We start from the raw sequence: 15,971 nt of genomic DNA, 5'->3' as shown, positions 1-15,971 counted from the left end.
CCCTGGAGGCGGTATAGCACTCATTGTTAAATCTAACTTATCTACTGGGCTAGCTCCATCTAATGATACTTAATCCTGCGAAAGCCTTACAGCTAAGTTACTTATCAACAATTCTCAAACCCTCACCAACCACAAGTGCAACGCCACTATCCTATCAATCTCCCCTCAAATTTGGACAGACCACTACCTCATAACATTTGCACTAGAAACTAACAGACCTACTCCTACTATCACCCAGCTAGCACCGCCCATTCCAACAAGGAATAAGAAAAACATCACCCCGAACAATTTACTCCCACTGATCCTTCCTATGCGCAACTCACTACCAGACAACATGGACCCTGAAGCTCTAGTGAATGAGTACAATAAATTGATGTCCTCTGCACTTGACTCAATCACACTGCTTAAAATGAGACAAAGCAAACCTCAATTCCTGGTATACCCCGTATCTGAAAACACTTTGTACCAAAAAAAAGACAATGCGAGGTTGTATGGAAACTACAACCCTCTGAGGAAAATAAAAGTACTCTTCGGGATATATCTATCCTCTACAAAAAGGAAATACTGGCGGCTAAACAAGAAACCTACAACTCTAGAATAGCCCAAGCCAATTCTAGCATGAAGGAACTCTTCATCTTAAAGGAAATGGAATCCCCCACACCAGTGCCAGACAACTGCGTCAAAGATAAACTATGGTGCACCAATATTTAGCAAGCCCTGGCCAATAGTGACAACTCTCCAATCCATAATTGCCAAGAAAAAATCATTACTTAGCCTGGATACCACGCCTAAAACATCCACCTCTCCTAAAAACATCGACACCCCTTGCTTCAAGTTTTCCAAAGTGTCCATTATTGAGACAGAAAAAATTATATTGTCACTCAAACCGTCAAATTGTCAGGGAGACCAGTGCCCAGCCCAACTGATAAAGGACGCAGCCAGAGACTTGGCGCCCTTTATTTCAAAACTTAATGCCTCATTTGCATCAGGGTCTATACCAGGTAACCTAATAGAATCCTGGGTACTCCCCCCTGCTCAAAAACCTGCTAAAAAACACACTAGACACAGCCATACCTACTAACTACCGCCCAATTACCACAGTGCCTTTCCTCTTACAAATCTTAGATAAAATGGCGTATTCACAAATTCAGAAACACTTACAAACTAACCACCTGCTAGGACTACGGCAGTCTGGTTTCCGTCCTCAGCACGGGACCGAAACGGCCCTAATAGATCTAAAGGCTCAGATCGATGAGCTTAGGGATAAAGGGAAACCAGCCCTACTCCTACTTTTGGACCTATAAGCGGCATTCTACCTTGTTGACCACAAGGTCCTTTGTAGGCATTTGTCATGGCGGCGCACTTCTCTGAAGAAGCCACAGCATGGATCCAATCCTTTCTTAATAATAGGACCATGAGTCTTCTCCACCAAAGCGGCTGCAGACTCTATCCCCATTACATGCAGAGTGCCCTAGGGTTCCTGTGTTTCTCCCACACTCTACTACATCTTCACGAAGCCCCTTTTCGGTGATCTGGACCTTCTTGGTATCACCTACACTAACTATGCAGATGATACCCAGATTCTCCTACCACTTAGTGGTGATTACGACAAGGATTTGGCCTTGGTGAACAGGGTGTATCATCCAGGCATGGATGGCCACTCGCGGACTATGCCTGAATGATGAGACTGAAATCCTTATACTAGGCACACCACCACCCTCAAACTGGGTCCCAATTACTCTTCTTTTAATATCGATAATAATCAAATCACCACCACTCATGCAGTAAAAACATTTAGCTTCTACTTGGATTCTACCCTCCTTCAACAAGCATGTCAACGCTATGCCCTCTGCCACCGCTTATACCTGCAAATTGATAAGAGCAGGCAAACCCTTCCTATCCAACAGTAGCTGTATTACACTTGCTAGAGCACTCGTTCTATCGAGGTTGGACTATTGCAACTCGCTCTACATTGGGGCTAGTAAGGAAATCATTAAAATAATTCAAATCCTGCAGAATAATGCGCTTAGAGCAGCACTATGTATTCCCAGGAGAGCCCACATTACTGAATTTAGAAAAGCCAATAACTGGCTCTCGACTCACAAGAAAATCCAGCTAAAAGTGGCGTCACTCGTTTACAAATGTCTAAACAATGCCGCACCACGCTACCTCCAAGAGATTCACTAGAATAAATCCAACAAGATTTACTAGATCCTTCAACATCTCAACACCTAGATTTAAACTGTCCAGAGTCAGAGGTTGCAGCTTCCAGGTCAAAGCAGCTCAACTCTGGAACTCCTTACCATCCACCCTGCGGTCAGATCAACCGTACCCTGTCTTCTGACAACCTTACAAGATGGATTAAAGACGCAGACAAACAGATTGCTAACTTCCTTAACCAACCTTGTTTGTCCACCCACCGCCTGACTTAACCTGCATCTTTGTACATATCTTCCACTCAGTATTTACTGCCAAACTGAGTGCAATAATTTGAACCATTGCTTTGCCTACTATGTATATTTATTGTTCCATATGTGCCTTTGTTATTGTAACTAAGCTGTAAATTGTTGTATGCAATGCGCCCTGTTACCCTTGGGTCTGGTGCGCAATATAAGTAATAAAACAAACAAACTTGATTGCCCACACGCGGCTGCGCATGCATCCCATGCAAGAGTGGCTCAACAGCCAGTGGTGTCAGGTCAGCAGACAATGGGACGATCTGGCAGTTGTCTCGCCAGCCCTCATGCTCTCTCTGCAGTGGTGGTCAAGAGAAAACCTCTTGAAGGGGAAAACCTTCACCACCCCTGCAGTGGAAGCCACTCTCACGACACTCGTATCGCACGGGGTGGGGGCCCCTCACCTGCTTCAGCAGATGGCGCATGGAATGTGTTCCCCTCAAGTACCGTCCACCCATATAAATTTACTGGAGCTATTAGCGGTGTTCAAGGCATTAAAGGTCTTTCTGAGGCAACTACAAGGGAAGAAAGTGCTGATTCTAACAGACAGCACTACAGCCATCTATTACCTGAACAAACAGGGGGGCACTCCCTCTCCAGGGCTATCCAAGCTGTCCCAAAACATGTGGATATGGGCTCTCAAACACAAGATGTTTCTGTTGTCCCAACGTGTTCCAGGGGAACTCAATCTCCTGGCAGACGTGCTCATCAGAGATTTTCCTCTGCCCAAAGAATATGAATGGCGTCTGCACGAAGACATCATGTCCAACGTCTTCGCAGAATGGGGCTTCCCAGAGATCGACCTGTTCGCAACTCAGGAGAACGCCCAATGCCAAGACTACACCTCCAGGTACTCCATGTCTTGATTCCTGCCCCTCATGTCCCCAGCCCGCCAAGATGTCAGGCTGGAGCCAGGCCACGATCACCTACATGGCCCTCAAGGGCATCTCCATCCCTCCAAAGACCCACTTGGAGTCAGACTTAGCGCTTGTGGCACCAGACTCACTCCCATTGGATAACATTGGGGATTGGACTTGTAGTGCATTGATGGGGACAAGATGGATGCCCCCACATATTTCGATTCCCAGAACTGCATGTGCAGTCTAGTCTTTTGGGTGTGGTTCAGCCCAGAGATACCTGGGATACCCAGAGACTATTTAAGCCACGCCCAGGCTGAGAAACATCCTTTGTGTTTTCTGCACCTGCAGCGTGACACTCACCGTGTTCGGATCGGTCTCCAGTAGGCCTGCATCTATCTTCTGCGCTCAGCTCCTGCAAGAACAAGGCATCTACGGCGGTGTCATTCCCATCCCAGCACGCCGCTTCCTAAGGAAAAGGGAAAACAGAAAAAAGGCAGCAAATCTTCGCTTATTTTTTAAAAACTGTACACGCTTACCTGAATCCCAGCTGCTCTGGGGGAACTCTGTCTCTGGAACTTCTCATCCATCTGCAAGAGGGAAAAGACACTCCAGGTTAGCATGGAAACATCTAGAGGCGTCGCATACCGCACTTACTCACCGCATTTCTTCTTCAATAACCGGCATCCACGCTGAAAACGTCACAGCACCTAAAAGACACAGAAAAATAACTCAGTTCAATACAAATACGAAAGTTTTGCATCGCGTTCACTCACCTTCAGCGCTACTCATCTCAGCAGCACGTCGCCATCCCCGGACGCCGGCCATCATCTAAGGAAGGAAAGGAACAAAGTTAGATAACTGTTCAAAAGACTCATTATACTTACCTGTCGGACTCTTGCGAGTGAAGTAACTAGGCAGCCATGAGCCCGCATCAACGCGCCCCTGCGCTGAAAGCAGGACGGAGAGCACACTTTCCAAGAAAACAAGGTGAGCTGTGGATCAAAGGGAGGGGTTGGACCCGGGGAAGAAGGGGTTCAAGCACACAGACAATAGAGAGTTAAACTCTACCAATCCTGTGTTTCAGGCCCAGTCTCCAGTCGAGTAGACTCCAGGGAAGGGTTTGAGGTCGTAAGAGGTCAGAACAGGCTGAGTGACGTCCCTGTGGATACCAGGTGAGCATTACACCCCAGAGCCGCTCCAAGGGGGAACGGTCTCTGGATAACATGGTCAGGGAAATGTGTCTATACATGTTGTCGCAGGACGGGGGTGGGGGGGTGAGACCCTACACCCATGCCCACAAACTCTGAATTTAGCAGCCTGGCTCCTGAGGACCTAGAGTTTGGACACCTACCGCTCCCTCAGAAGTGCATGGACATACTCTAGGGAAGCTAGAAAACCGAACGCACGTTATTGCTATGTGAACCAATCGATTGAACTACCTACCTTTTTCCAGAATCCCACTAGCATGGCTGAAAGAAGTCTACACACACTAGATGTATGCAGGGCAGTCATGTTCTACCTGGAAAGAACTGAACCACTGAGGAAAACCAACCAATTTTTCGTTTCAGTGGTGGCTGGTAGAGAAGGGGATCCTGTCTCTAAATCGGCTATCTCAAGGTGGATTGTTAAATGCATCACACTGTTACACTCTTGCTAAGACAGAACTGCCCTTCAAGCCTAGAGCACATTCTACTCGGTGCACTGGGGCATCCATAGCATTCATTGCAAATGTTCCCCTTGAGTCCATTTGCAAAGCGGCAACCTGGAGTTCTGTACACATTGTCTAGACGCTCATTCTAGGTCTGATTCTCAGGTGGGACAAGCAGTACTAAGACATCTTTTCTCTACTGTTCCTTCTCACAACCCACCTCCAACTCCGGGTACTGCTTGCTAGTCTACGCACAGCATGTGATTCTAAGCAGATTAACGAGCATCAGAAGACATGCATTACTTACTGTAATAGCATTTCTGTTGCTTGTATCTGCTTAGATTCACATGCACCCTCCCTACCTCCCCGCTTGGGGTGGAAGGAACATAGATGCCTTACTACTTTATCTTTATGTACTCGCTTACTATAGCCTTGGGCTCCCTCATGGCAGAAAAAATACACTCGGAGGGACCTCGGCACGTGAGGGATCTTGGGTATATTACACGTCACAATAGGGATAGTGTTAGACATGCCGATGTCCCCTTTCAGTCCCCAAAAGACGAGATGAAATACTCTGCGGTTACCACTAGATGTCGGACCATAGGCACACCATGTGAATCTAAGCAGATACAATAATCAAATGCTATTACGGTAAGTAATGCATGTCTTACTGTCCCTATATTTAAGAAAGGGAACTGAGCGAATCCATAGGACTATCGTCTGATAGCCCTTTTGGACATTTTGGGGGACAATGTACGCAACAATGCTTCAATTCAAACTATTGAATTGGATCACGGAAAGTGGTCCTGTGGATCCTAGACAGGCCGGATTTGTGAAGGGAGTTGGTTGTGACTTGAACCTCCTACTAATAAACCTTCTAAAAATGGAGGCAATAAGAACCGGGAGAAAGGTGTATTTAGCACTTATTGACTTCTCGTATGCTTTTGATAGCATTGATCAGGAACTACTCTGGACTAAAATGAAAAACTGGGATTGTCCTCCAAGCTTGCTAGCTGCTATTAAAGAACTGCAACTGACACCAACATCAAAATTCGGCTAGACCAGGGGGGCACTCTAACGGCCGAAATTAATACCTTTTGCGGTGTGAAGCAATGATGCCCCCTGGCCACCATCATAGGTAATCTATCCTTTTCTTCAAAAATACATGGGTCTCTTGTAACTTGGTGGTTGTATGCCGATGACTTGATCCTGTTGAATGCTACCTGGGTTGCAGCGCAAAATGGACACAGTAAATAATTATGTGGAAAGTAATGGCCTGCACATAAACAATGCAAAGAGCGAGATATTAACTCTGCAAAATCAGAAAGCCTGTAAAAAAGGTAAAAATAAAGTTTAAATGACATTTGGGAAAGGAGGTATTAAGTACCGTCACTAACACCAGATATTTGGTCATGCAAATTAGCGCAAACATAAATGATGGCCCCTGGGCAGAGATTGCAAAATCAAAGTGTCAGCAATTTGCATGTCGGGCAATGATTCTGAATAAAATGTACAGGAAATTTTCCTTGAAACCTGTGATAAATATTTGCCAGCAAAAAGTGGCCCCAGCGCTATTATTTGGAGCCGAAAATATGTTTGGTTGCTCGGATGAACTATGGTCCACCTTAGAAAATATATTTTGGGTAAAGGTACTCCAGCTACCTAAAGGCACACCAATGGCTTGTGCATGATATGAGCTAAGTCTAATCTCCATTAATGCTTGCATCAGCTGGAACACCTTAACATTGTTTTGGAAAACTCCAATGAAAGCTGCAGTCCCACAGTTTAAAATCTTGCACAGTCCTGGTAGTGGCAACCCTGAGTGTTGACTGTCACTATGGAATAAGCGACGTGAGACCATTCTGGAGCTCTATGAAATAGATGTGAAAACTCTGCACGAAAATCCAAACTTGGTTAAGATGAAATTGTAGAAATTGGACTGGATTCGAACTACCGATAAAAGAAGTAACACCAAACTCATGAAAGATGTGCCCATTGAAGCCAGAGCATACAACATACTACAGAGATAGGTTGCACTATTTCCCGATAACAATAGAAGAGCGGTATATATGCGCTTTTGTCTTAATGTTTTCAAAACTAAAGACATGAGTACCTGGGCCCACATGCGCGATATGAATGTAAATTGTAGGTTTTGTGCGCGGAATTAAGAAACTCTAAAACATCTTGGGCTCTTCTGTACTACATTACGAACACAAAGGACAAAATATCTGGGTCATATGATGACAAAGCAGTTTACTTTGAATGCAGAGAATTGGTTGCAGATGTTTGACGGTGAGGACAAAAAAGTAATTTTTGCGTTAACTTTTTTCTTGGAAGAAATAGTAAAGCTATTACCTATCACAAATGCGGAAGGAGCAGACTGAGGAAACTCTGGCCTTTCCTATCGTGATGAAGCACATAGCATCTGGATAGTGGACTAGAGGCCTGATTATGGTAGAAAAAATGTATCCTTTTTATGACGTTGTGAACAGATGTGGGGTTTGAATAAGCCAATTAAAATAAACAAAAATTCAAAAAATAAACTGATTCCACCCCCTACGCTAGTCTAGCATTCTCCTTTTGATCTCTGCACCTATCACATTGAACTATTTGCTAGCATCCTTACTTTTTGAGTTATCTTTCACAGCGTTCACCTTTCACCCAGGGTAGTCATCCATTCTTACCTTCTGCCATGTCTTAAACGTCTAATGTTTATGCTGTTGCTGCTTGCTGCATGCCAGTGCCTATCTGAGCAGACTATTTAACGTGCTGCAGCACCCTTCATGCAGGATAGTGTATATTATTGTTTTCCACCTTTGTATTAATGTCTGTTAAATTGTGCCCTGCCTGCTGCATAACACTACTCAGTTGCTCATTTAGTGTCCCCGTTTCCATTTTCTCCAATGTATTCCATGACCAATAAACAGGCACCACAGCTGCGCACTCTGCAGATCACACACTTCATTAAGTTTACCTGCCGTCTGATCCTATTTCTAGTACATGCACTAACCAACTACTTTCTGCATCGCTAACAATGCATGACTCCAACATGACTTACCCCTTTCACATTCCCCTACGGGAATGGGGGTACCACCACCCATATTTACTCACAGTACACTATCCCTGTCAACCTGGCCTCCCCCAGGCGCTCCATTGATACAACTTGCCTTTCTGCCCACATAGCATCTAGGCTTTCTAGGTTTAGGTCTTGCACTAAACCATTACAACACCCCCAGACTCCTCAGGATCACGACCCTGACAAATCTAAGGCTGGGTACTCTCTCACACTGCTTCTATGCCACTAAGAGTATTAGAGCCAAATACACTGACCTCTTGCCAGAAACGTTATCTAAGATACCTCTCCAATGGATCACCGCCGTCCCTAATAACGCCCACCTTACTCCCAGAACTCGCACCACAAAGCCTGTAGACTCCCCTCCTGGGAACTCCTACTTTCACTCCACAGCTTCTCCTGCCATTCACTCAACAAATAAGAGCACATCTTCTCCTCGACCCCCCTCAAATGCGCACTCATAAATGCATGCTCTCCCCACCCATGTAATCAAAGGACTAATACAACAATGTGATCGTGTGAAAAAAAACTTTTGTGATAATTAGTAAGCTCAAGGCATTTACTAAGTAATTATTGTGATTAAATCAGTTTGTAAAAGGATGGTACCTATGGGACTATTTTCATACAAAGTAAATGTCATTAAACAAGAAAAAACAAGTAGTAAATATATTTAAAAAAACATGTTTTTTATTAAATTAACGAAAGAAAAACAGGGGAGAAGAATCTTGCCACAAACTTCACCTCTGTAATAGTATGTCAAACAGACATTGTAATTTATTCCAAGGGTCACAGCAGTAAATGCAGTCTTTTTTTTTTTTTCTTCTTCCATGGTTGGACATTTCCGCATACAGTCTAATTGGCTTCCCGCTTGGCTGCTTTCTTTTAGTTGTAACGCAGTCTGAAGGCTTTAACTGCTGCGGACCGTACGCGACTGCTGCACTAGATACAATTGTTTATACCCACAGGTGAAATTTTAACGTGGTACACCGTATATTTCACCGACAGGACTGTTACATGGCACTTTTAGTTGCCACATAGTGTATCAGAACAGGGCGCCTAAATACTAATCAAGGCATTTTGTCTCTTGGCTCTTCTCTTAACAGAGTCACCGCCCTGGAATTCAAACCGCTTAAGGCTAGATGTTCTAATTGCTGCATTAAAAGGCAGAATCTGCAGCATTATATTTTGGTAAGCGCGATTCACGAATGATATTTCAGTCCACAACACTAAATATCTTACTTAGTAAATGCCTTGAGCTTACTAATTATCTAAAAAGTTATTTTTCTCACGGGAACACGTTGTTGTCTTAGTCCTTATTCAGACAGACAACTCAACCAGCATGTTCTATGTCAACAAGCAGGGAGGTATCGGATCCCCTCCACTCTGCAGTCTGGCACTTAGCATGTGGGAATGGGCCCTGGAGAACATCTACCTCACGGCCGTCCACCTTCTGGGAGAATCCAACCTAGAGGCGGACAGGCTCAGCAGACTGGGATCGGACAATTATGAATGGCAACTGAACGACCTTGTGCTGCAGGAGATCTTCAACAGGTGGGGACACCCCAGATGGACCTCTTTGCCTCCTGGGACAACACGACATGCCAACAGTTTGTGTCCTAGCAGGGACAGGGCCCCAGCTCCCTGGGCAACACATTTCAGATTTAGTGGAACAGTATGACAGCATACGCCTTCCCATCCACACCTCTGATCTGCAGGGTGATGAGCAAGATCATGGAGTCTCGCCGCCTCATTCTGATGGCTCCATTGTGGCCAGCCAGGCCATGTTTCTCGGAGCTGCTCAGCCTCTCAGACCACCCATTCACCTTCTGACAGGCCCAGCACATTTCTGGCACAGCGGGGGCGGGGGGGGCGGGAGCAGGGTCATCCACCCCTCGACACAGAAACTAGCCCACTCGGTGTGGTTCCTGAGCAATTCACACTAGAGCACCGCAGCCTTTCCCAGTTTAATCTAGAGATCATACAGGGTGCTAGGAGCAAAGATACCAAGTCCCAGTATAAGAGCAAGTGGACCAGGTTCTGTCACTGTGCAGACTCTAAGGATATCAACCCCCTTGCATGTACGCTGGATGACGCACTCTCCTTCTCGGCGCACCTCGCCCACTCGGGCATGCAGGTGGACGCCTGCCGCACTGATTTGGCAGCCATAGAGGCCTACAGAAACCTAAAGGTCAAGAAGCATTTGATGGGCCTCGCTAGACTCTAACCGCCCATCAAAAAGCCACACCCTGTATGGGACTTCAACGTAGTCTTGGGTGCCCTGGCGCACAAAGCATTTGAGCTGATGGCGTCCGCTGACATCAGGCAGGTCACCATTAAGACGGCCTTGCTAGCCGGACTCACTTCAGCTCGCAGAGTCAGCGAAATCCAGGCGCTAGTTGCCTCAGAGCCCTATACTACTTTTCACAAGGATATGGTAGTCCTGCGGACTCACCCAGCATTCCTACCTAAGGTGCCTCCGCTTTCCATCTCAACGAAGAGATAGTGCTGCCTATGTTTTTTGCTGAACCTAAGGATGAGCGTGTTCTGCACTGCCTCGATGTCAGGAGTGCCCTAAAATTATACTTGGACAGGATCAAGGGCTTCCCAAGTCGGTCGCACCTTTCCGATCAAGACTGGAGTATCGGGCATCCAAAGCCTCTATAGCTAGGTGGATGGTCTCGGCCATCTAGGAAGCATACGAGGGAGAGCATAAGCCACTACCGGCCAATATGCACGCCCACACGGTCAGAACCAAAGCAACGGCCATCGTATTCCAGTGGTATGTCCGCAGGCAAGTCATAAGAGTGGCCACATGGCCCACCTTTTCGGCTTTCTGCAAGCATTACTGTTTGGATTCTGGTTCTCGATCAGACGCGGCTTTTGGACAGGCAGTTCTTAGAAACCTGTTTGCTTAAGGAGGGTCTGCTATCCACCCTGGGGCTACACTAAGTTGTAATCGCCCATGCAGTATGGAGGAAAGGGGACGGGATGGAAGAGTAATTATAAGTCAATCACCGTAGTGACTAACGTAGTCCCCTTTCCTCCATATGTCCCATCATCCTCTCCCCTAATAAAACTGGTGTCATTAGGCAATGTTAATCCATTGTCAACGCGTCTATGGGGACTGAGGTGTGGTACCGGAGGGCGGAGTCAGGGCAGTGCATGCTTCCAGGGCCACACCCCCACGCACCTCTAAATTTAAAGGGGAAGGTTTTTTCTGGTGGAGGTTCAGTCCCCAGGGAGGGACGCCCATGCAGTATGGAGGAAAGTGGACTAAGGACCGAGTACGTTAGTCACTACGGTGAGTAATTTATAATTTGGTGAACTACACGCCCTTTCACTCCTAGACCCATTTGTCACAATTCAGAGAATGTGGTTCTGTGCACTCACCCAAGGTTTGTGCCCAAATTCACTTCAAAGTTCCATGTGAACCAATCAATGGAACTACCCACTTTCTTCCAGAACCTCACTAACGTGACAGAAAGAAGCCTACTGTCATGAGCACTGTGAGGGGGCACAAGTTGTGCCACAACAGGCTCCCACCAGAACCCTGAGGGCCTGAAAACCATTGCAAAATGGCTCCTGGCGCCTTTGGCACCAGGCTCATATGTAGGAAGGAAGGGCTGTTCGAACTAGGTCCCATTTATGTACATGGGCCTTTAAATCCAACATGGAAGCACCCACACAATCTAGTTCTAAGAACCAAGCCATGCGGTCTGGTGTTTTGGGTGTGGCAGGCCTGGAACTATTTTCCCTGGTACTACTTTACCTGGGCTGTATAGACCACACCCTGACTGCAGAACACGCTTTGTTATTCTGCCACCAGCAGCGTGGGGCTCACCGTGTCCAGCTCCTGGTATTCAGTATCTTCCTGTAATCCTGCAAGAACAAGATTATTCAACGTGTGCCTCAGTGAAAGCCATGCCACTGACTATTGCGATGACTGCCAGACCCTGACTTCAGGCCTTGCAGGAGCGGAAGAAGTTGTCGGTAGGTAGGGTTTATAAAATCTGTAAGTCAAAATCTACTGGTCTTTCGACCGATTTGAGGAGCGACTCTCCGCGTCGGCGTAAGTCCAAGGGGTCTCGGAGTGGGTCCCGCCATTCCTCTGCCTCTTCGAGGCATTCACGGAAGCGCCATCACCGGTCACCTTCCTCATCGAAGGACTGCACCAGACGGCGGGTAACTTGTCCCACTAAACAATCGTCGCCGGCCGGATGAGATGCATTGCGCCAGCAGATGATGGCGATTTTCGAATCGCAAGGCACCGTTCCGTCCGAGAGAAGCCAGCAAGGAACAAGTTAGAGCCACCACTCGCATGTCTTTGGGCTCGGGCGGTCGGCGCGATCATCGGGAGCCATCAAGGTTCCGATCGGACAAAGGTGATCGCCATAGCCGTGCCAGGTCCCGGTCCTCGACGCTGTCGAGACTGTCGGAGCCTGTGAGGCCTTCTACGAAGGCATCGACGCCGTTAGCGCCATGTCCTTCGAGAGACTCTCTCGAGGCTCTGACTTCGAAGTCGTTGGCGCCTCGGACGACGCCAATTCCATTTACCGCAGGTGCCCCAGAGGGCTGTGGAAGCTCGGAGAAAGGCTCTCAGCAAGTCTGTGAGGCCTGTTTTTGAGCCCTACTCTGTTCCTCCTCCCAGGGTGGATTTGTTCCAACCCTTGGAGTATATTTCAGAGGTCGAGGAAGGGTCTGATGAGGAGGGGGCTGTGCCTCCTAAGGTTCCTGAGGACCTGTTGTCTGGTCATAGCCAACTGGAAGACCTTTGTCAATCTTTACATGATGCTAGTGGTCTTGATACCTCTCTGGTGGTTGAGTTTGGCTGGCCTGAGCCCGGTACACATGCTGACTCTTTGTATAGGCGCCTCATGTCGAGGGTGACTGAGTATTTGGGGTGGTCTGATCATATGCTGATTTTCTTCAGGATGATCTGACATACATCCTGGATCAAGGTCCACCCACTGACCCGGTGTTGCCATTTCATATGGTATTGGAAAGAAGGGTGGCGGCGGCTTGGACTGCTCCGGAGAGTCTCCTGGCGGTGAATAAGTCGCTTTTGAAAAAATACTGCCCAGCCAGTGGTGACCCCTGCTACTTGTCCCACACGTTCTGGGGAAAAAACTACAACTGAGGCTACGGACGTCGTGCGTCCTAGATATAACACCCGGTAACGTCGATGGACAGCATATCAACGTCATTGACGCAGGACGCCTACGCTGAAAGTTTTCCGAAGCACAGCTGTGGTAATTACTGTCAAAAATGTGGAATACATCGGAGGAACATCCCATCGAAAGAATGTTACCAGGTAAGATGAGTAACTTGTGAATCTAAGCAGATACAAACATCGAAGAACATGTGCCCACACTTCCTCCCCACGTGGACGTACTAGACCTACTCTGTCTGTACTCGCTCACAATAGTCCTAAGGCTCCCTCATGGCAGAAAAAAAGAGGGACATTGACACGTGAGGGATTTTGGGTACACTACATGTCACGTTAGGGATAGTATTACAGGCGCACCCATGTCGACTTCCCCTTTCGATCCTACAAAGACAAGATGCAATACTCTGCGATTACCACTAGATCTCAGACTATATGCAAAGCATGTGAATCTAAGCAGATACAATCATCAGAAATGCTATTACAGTAATACATGCCTTCTAGTACAGTCATAGTATAACAGTTAGTATAACTATCCAGTTATAGCTGCCATGCATGGAATTCACTTAAACAGCAAATTGATGCCGTCCCTGAGCCCCTTAATTCTGAGTTTGCCAAAACCATCACTGAAGGTAAACGGGTTGAAAACTGCATCCTAACAAATAATTTAGACTGTCGGGCTTCACACTTGAAACACAAGCCACACTCCTCAATATGCCAATTAAACCCAATGCTTTATTTGGCAAAGCATTGGAAAATGCACTAAGGAAGATTGCTAAGGAAGAGCATGACACTAAAATCACTAGGCCAATTGACTAACAAGCTATTTGCTCAGCGAGGGGCGTTTAACACGAGATGGTTTTTTTGCAGACAAGGCTCTCAACGTTCCACGGGATATAGCCAACGAAGCCAATCCCCATCCTGGGTTAACGCACAGGGTCAGTCCTCTGGACATTTTCAAAGGGGGTACAAAAGGTGAAGTAGAAGCAGAGACTCTGCCACTAGAGGATCCTCTGCCTCTAAACAATGACGCCCCAATTCTGGTTCCCTGCCATTAATACTCCAATCTGCGGTCTAATTTCTCAATTCACCCACGCGTGGGCGGGAATCACGTCAGACAAGTGGGTATTGTCCACCGTGGCAGGCGGATACTGCAAAGGGCTGCTGCAGAAACCACTAAACCACCTGCCAAAACATCAGGAAACGACGGCACAAGAAAAACATTCTACTACAAAAAGTCAAGTCCCTCCTGGAAAAAGCTGCAATGGTGATAATCCGAGCAAACCAGGTAAAGAAGGGCATCTATTCAACGTACTCCTTCAACCAAAGAAAGACTAACAATGCGCCCTGTACTGAACTTGTGCCCAGCAAATACATATGTCAATCATTTTGCATGACAATGCTACAAGAGGTAATCCCTCTGAAACGGGGATTCCATGGCAACATTAGATATGAAAGATGCATGCTTTCATATTTTCATGTTCCGAGAGCACAGAAAATATTTTCGCTTAGAAATGGCGGGTAAACCTTACCAATTAAAAGTACTCCCCTTCTGCATATCAGCTCCATGGGTGTTCACAAATGTACGACCGGTAGGCTTAACAGCCATGGGCAAACCGGTTCCTGAGGGGATTCATGCCCATGTGATCAGAGCGAAGGCCATGGTCGTCCAATTTAAGAGACTTGCTTCTTGGGATGTCATCAAGACAGATACGTGAGCCACTCCTTCGGCGGCGCGATGCAAAGTTTTGTCAGGTGATTCTGAAGAACCGCTTTGCCCTGTCCTAGATATGAGGCAGGGTTTCACAGCCCCACCCTTATGGTCTTGTACGTCGATATCCCCCACGAGGAAGGGGGATGGGGACGTATGAGTAATTAAACTTAGTCACTGTAGTGACTAGAGTACCCATAGTCCCCTTTCATCCATACTCATCACCCACCGCCCCTGCTACTATGCCAAGGGCTAATTTGTACTAAGAATAGCCAGGTATCATAAGCATCTGATGTGTTCAAAGGGGACTGAGGTGAGGTTTTCGGCAGGCAGTGCCTCAGCGGAGCGTTCTCGATGCCGCCCCCCCCCCACGCGCTGTACTAAATTGAAAGCGGACTCTCATTTATTTGCTGCCAAAGCTCCCGGTACCATTCCCATGTTGGGTGGACACCCACAAAGATGAAGTAAAGGGGACTATTGACTGAGTACTCTAATCACTACGGTGAGTAACTTTAATACGCTGCGACTACCACTAGTTGTCGGCCTATGCATAGCATGTGAATCTAAGCAGATGCAAGCATCAGAAATATGATTACGGTGAGTAATGTATGCAATGTAATTCGGGTGTACTTATCGACCATGTGTGGCTCCTTCCTGGATGGAAAGCAAAATGGAATGATTTACTACATTGGTTACATTTTGATTCCCCCCAAGTAGAAACTGGTACAATCAGTGCTGTTTGTTTCTGCTTTCCTTCAGTATATATATAAAAAAAAAACTCTATAGGTAAGGGATTCCTTGCAATTGATTTCAGCTTTTTGTTAAAATGTCTTTTGGGATTCTGCTCGCGTGCAGACACGTTTGTGCTTGTATGATTATATTGAAGATGCCAACAATGGAGAATTGAAATTGAAGGCAAGTAACGTTTTTCTTCTACAGCCCTTTTCTGGGCATTTCAACTTCTTACTAGTGTTCTGTATGTTGTACACTCATTGTATGGAATGTGGTCTTTACATTCTCTGCTGACACATATTGCAATTGGAGATTTTTAATGTAGTC

At 46.6% G+C, this 15,971-nt stretch overlaps 1 protein-coding gene across 2 annotated transcripts in view; it reads left to right on the top strand.

Moving 5' to 3' along the window:
• Positions 1-15,971, top strand: part of PIAS4 (protein inhibitor of activated STAT 4) — a 741,820-nt gene that overhangs the window by 723,267 nt on the left and 2,582 nt on the right. The gene's annotated exons all lie outside the window — the stretch shown is intronic.

This window comes from Ambystoma mexicanum, chromosome 1p (genome assembly GCF_040938575.1).
Source record: "Ambystoma mexicanum isolate Mex_15411 chromosome 1p, UKY_AmexF1_1, whole genome shotgun sequence".
Classification (NCBI taxonomy): Eukaryota; Metazoa; Chordata; class Amphibia; order Caudata; family Ambystomatidae; genus Ambystoma; species Ambystoma mexicanum.
The sequence above is the reverse complement of the archived record's forward strand: the minus strand, read 5'-3'. Positions and strand labels throughout refer to the sequence as shown.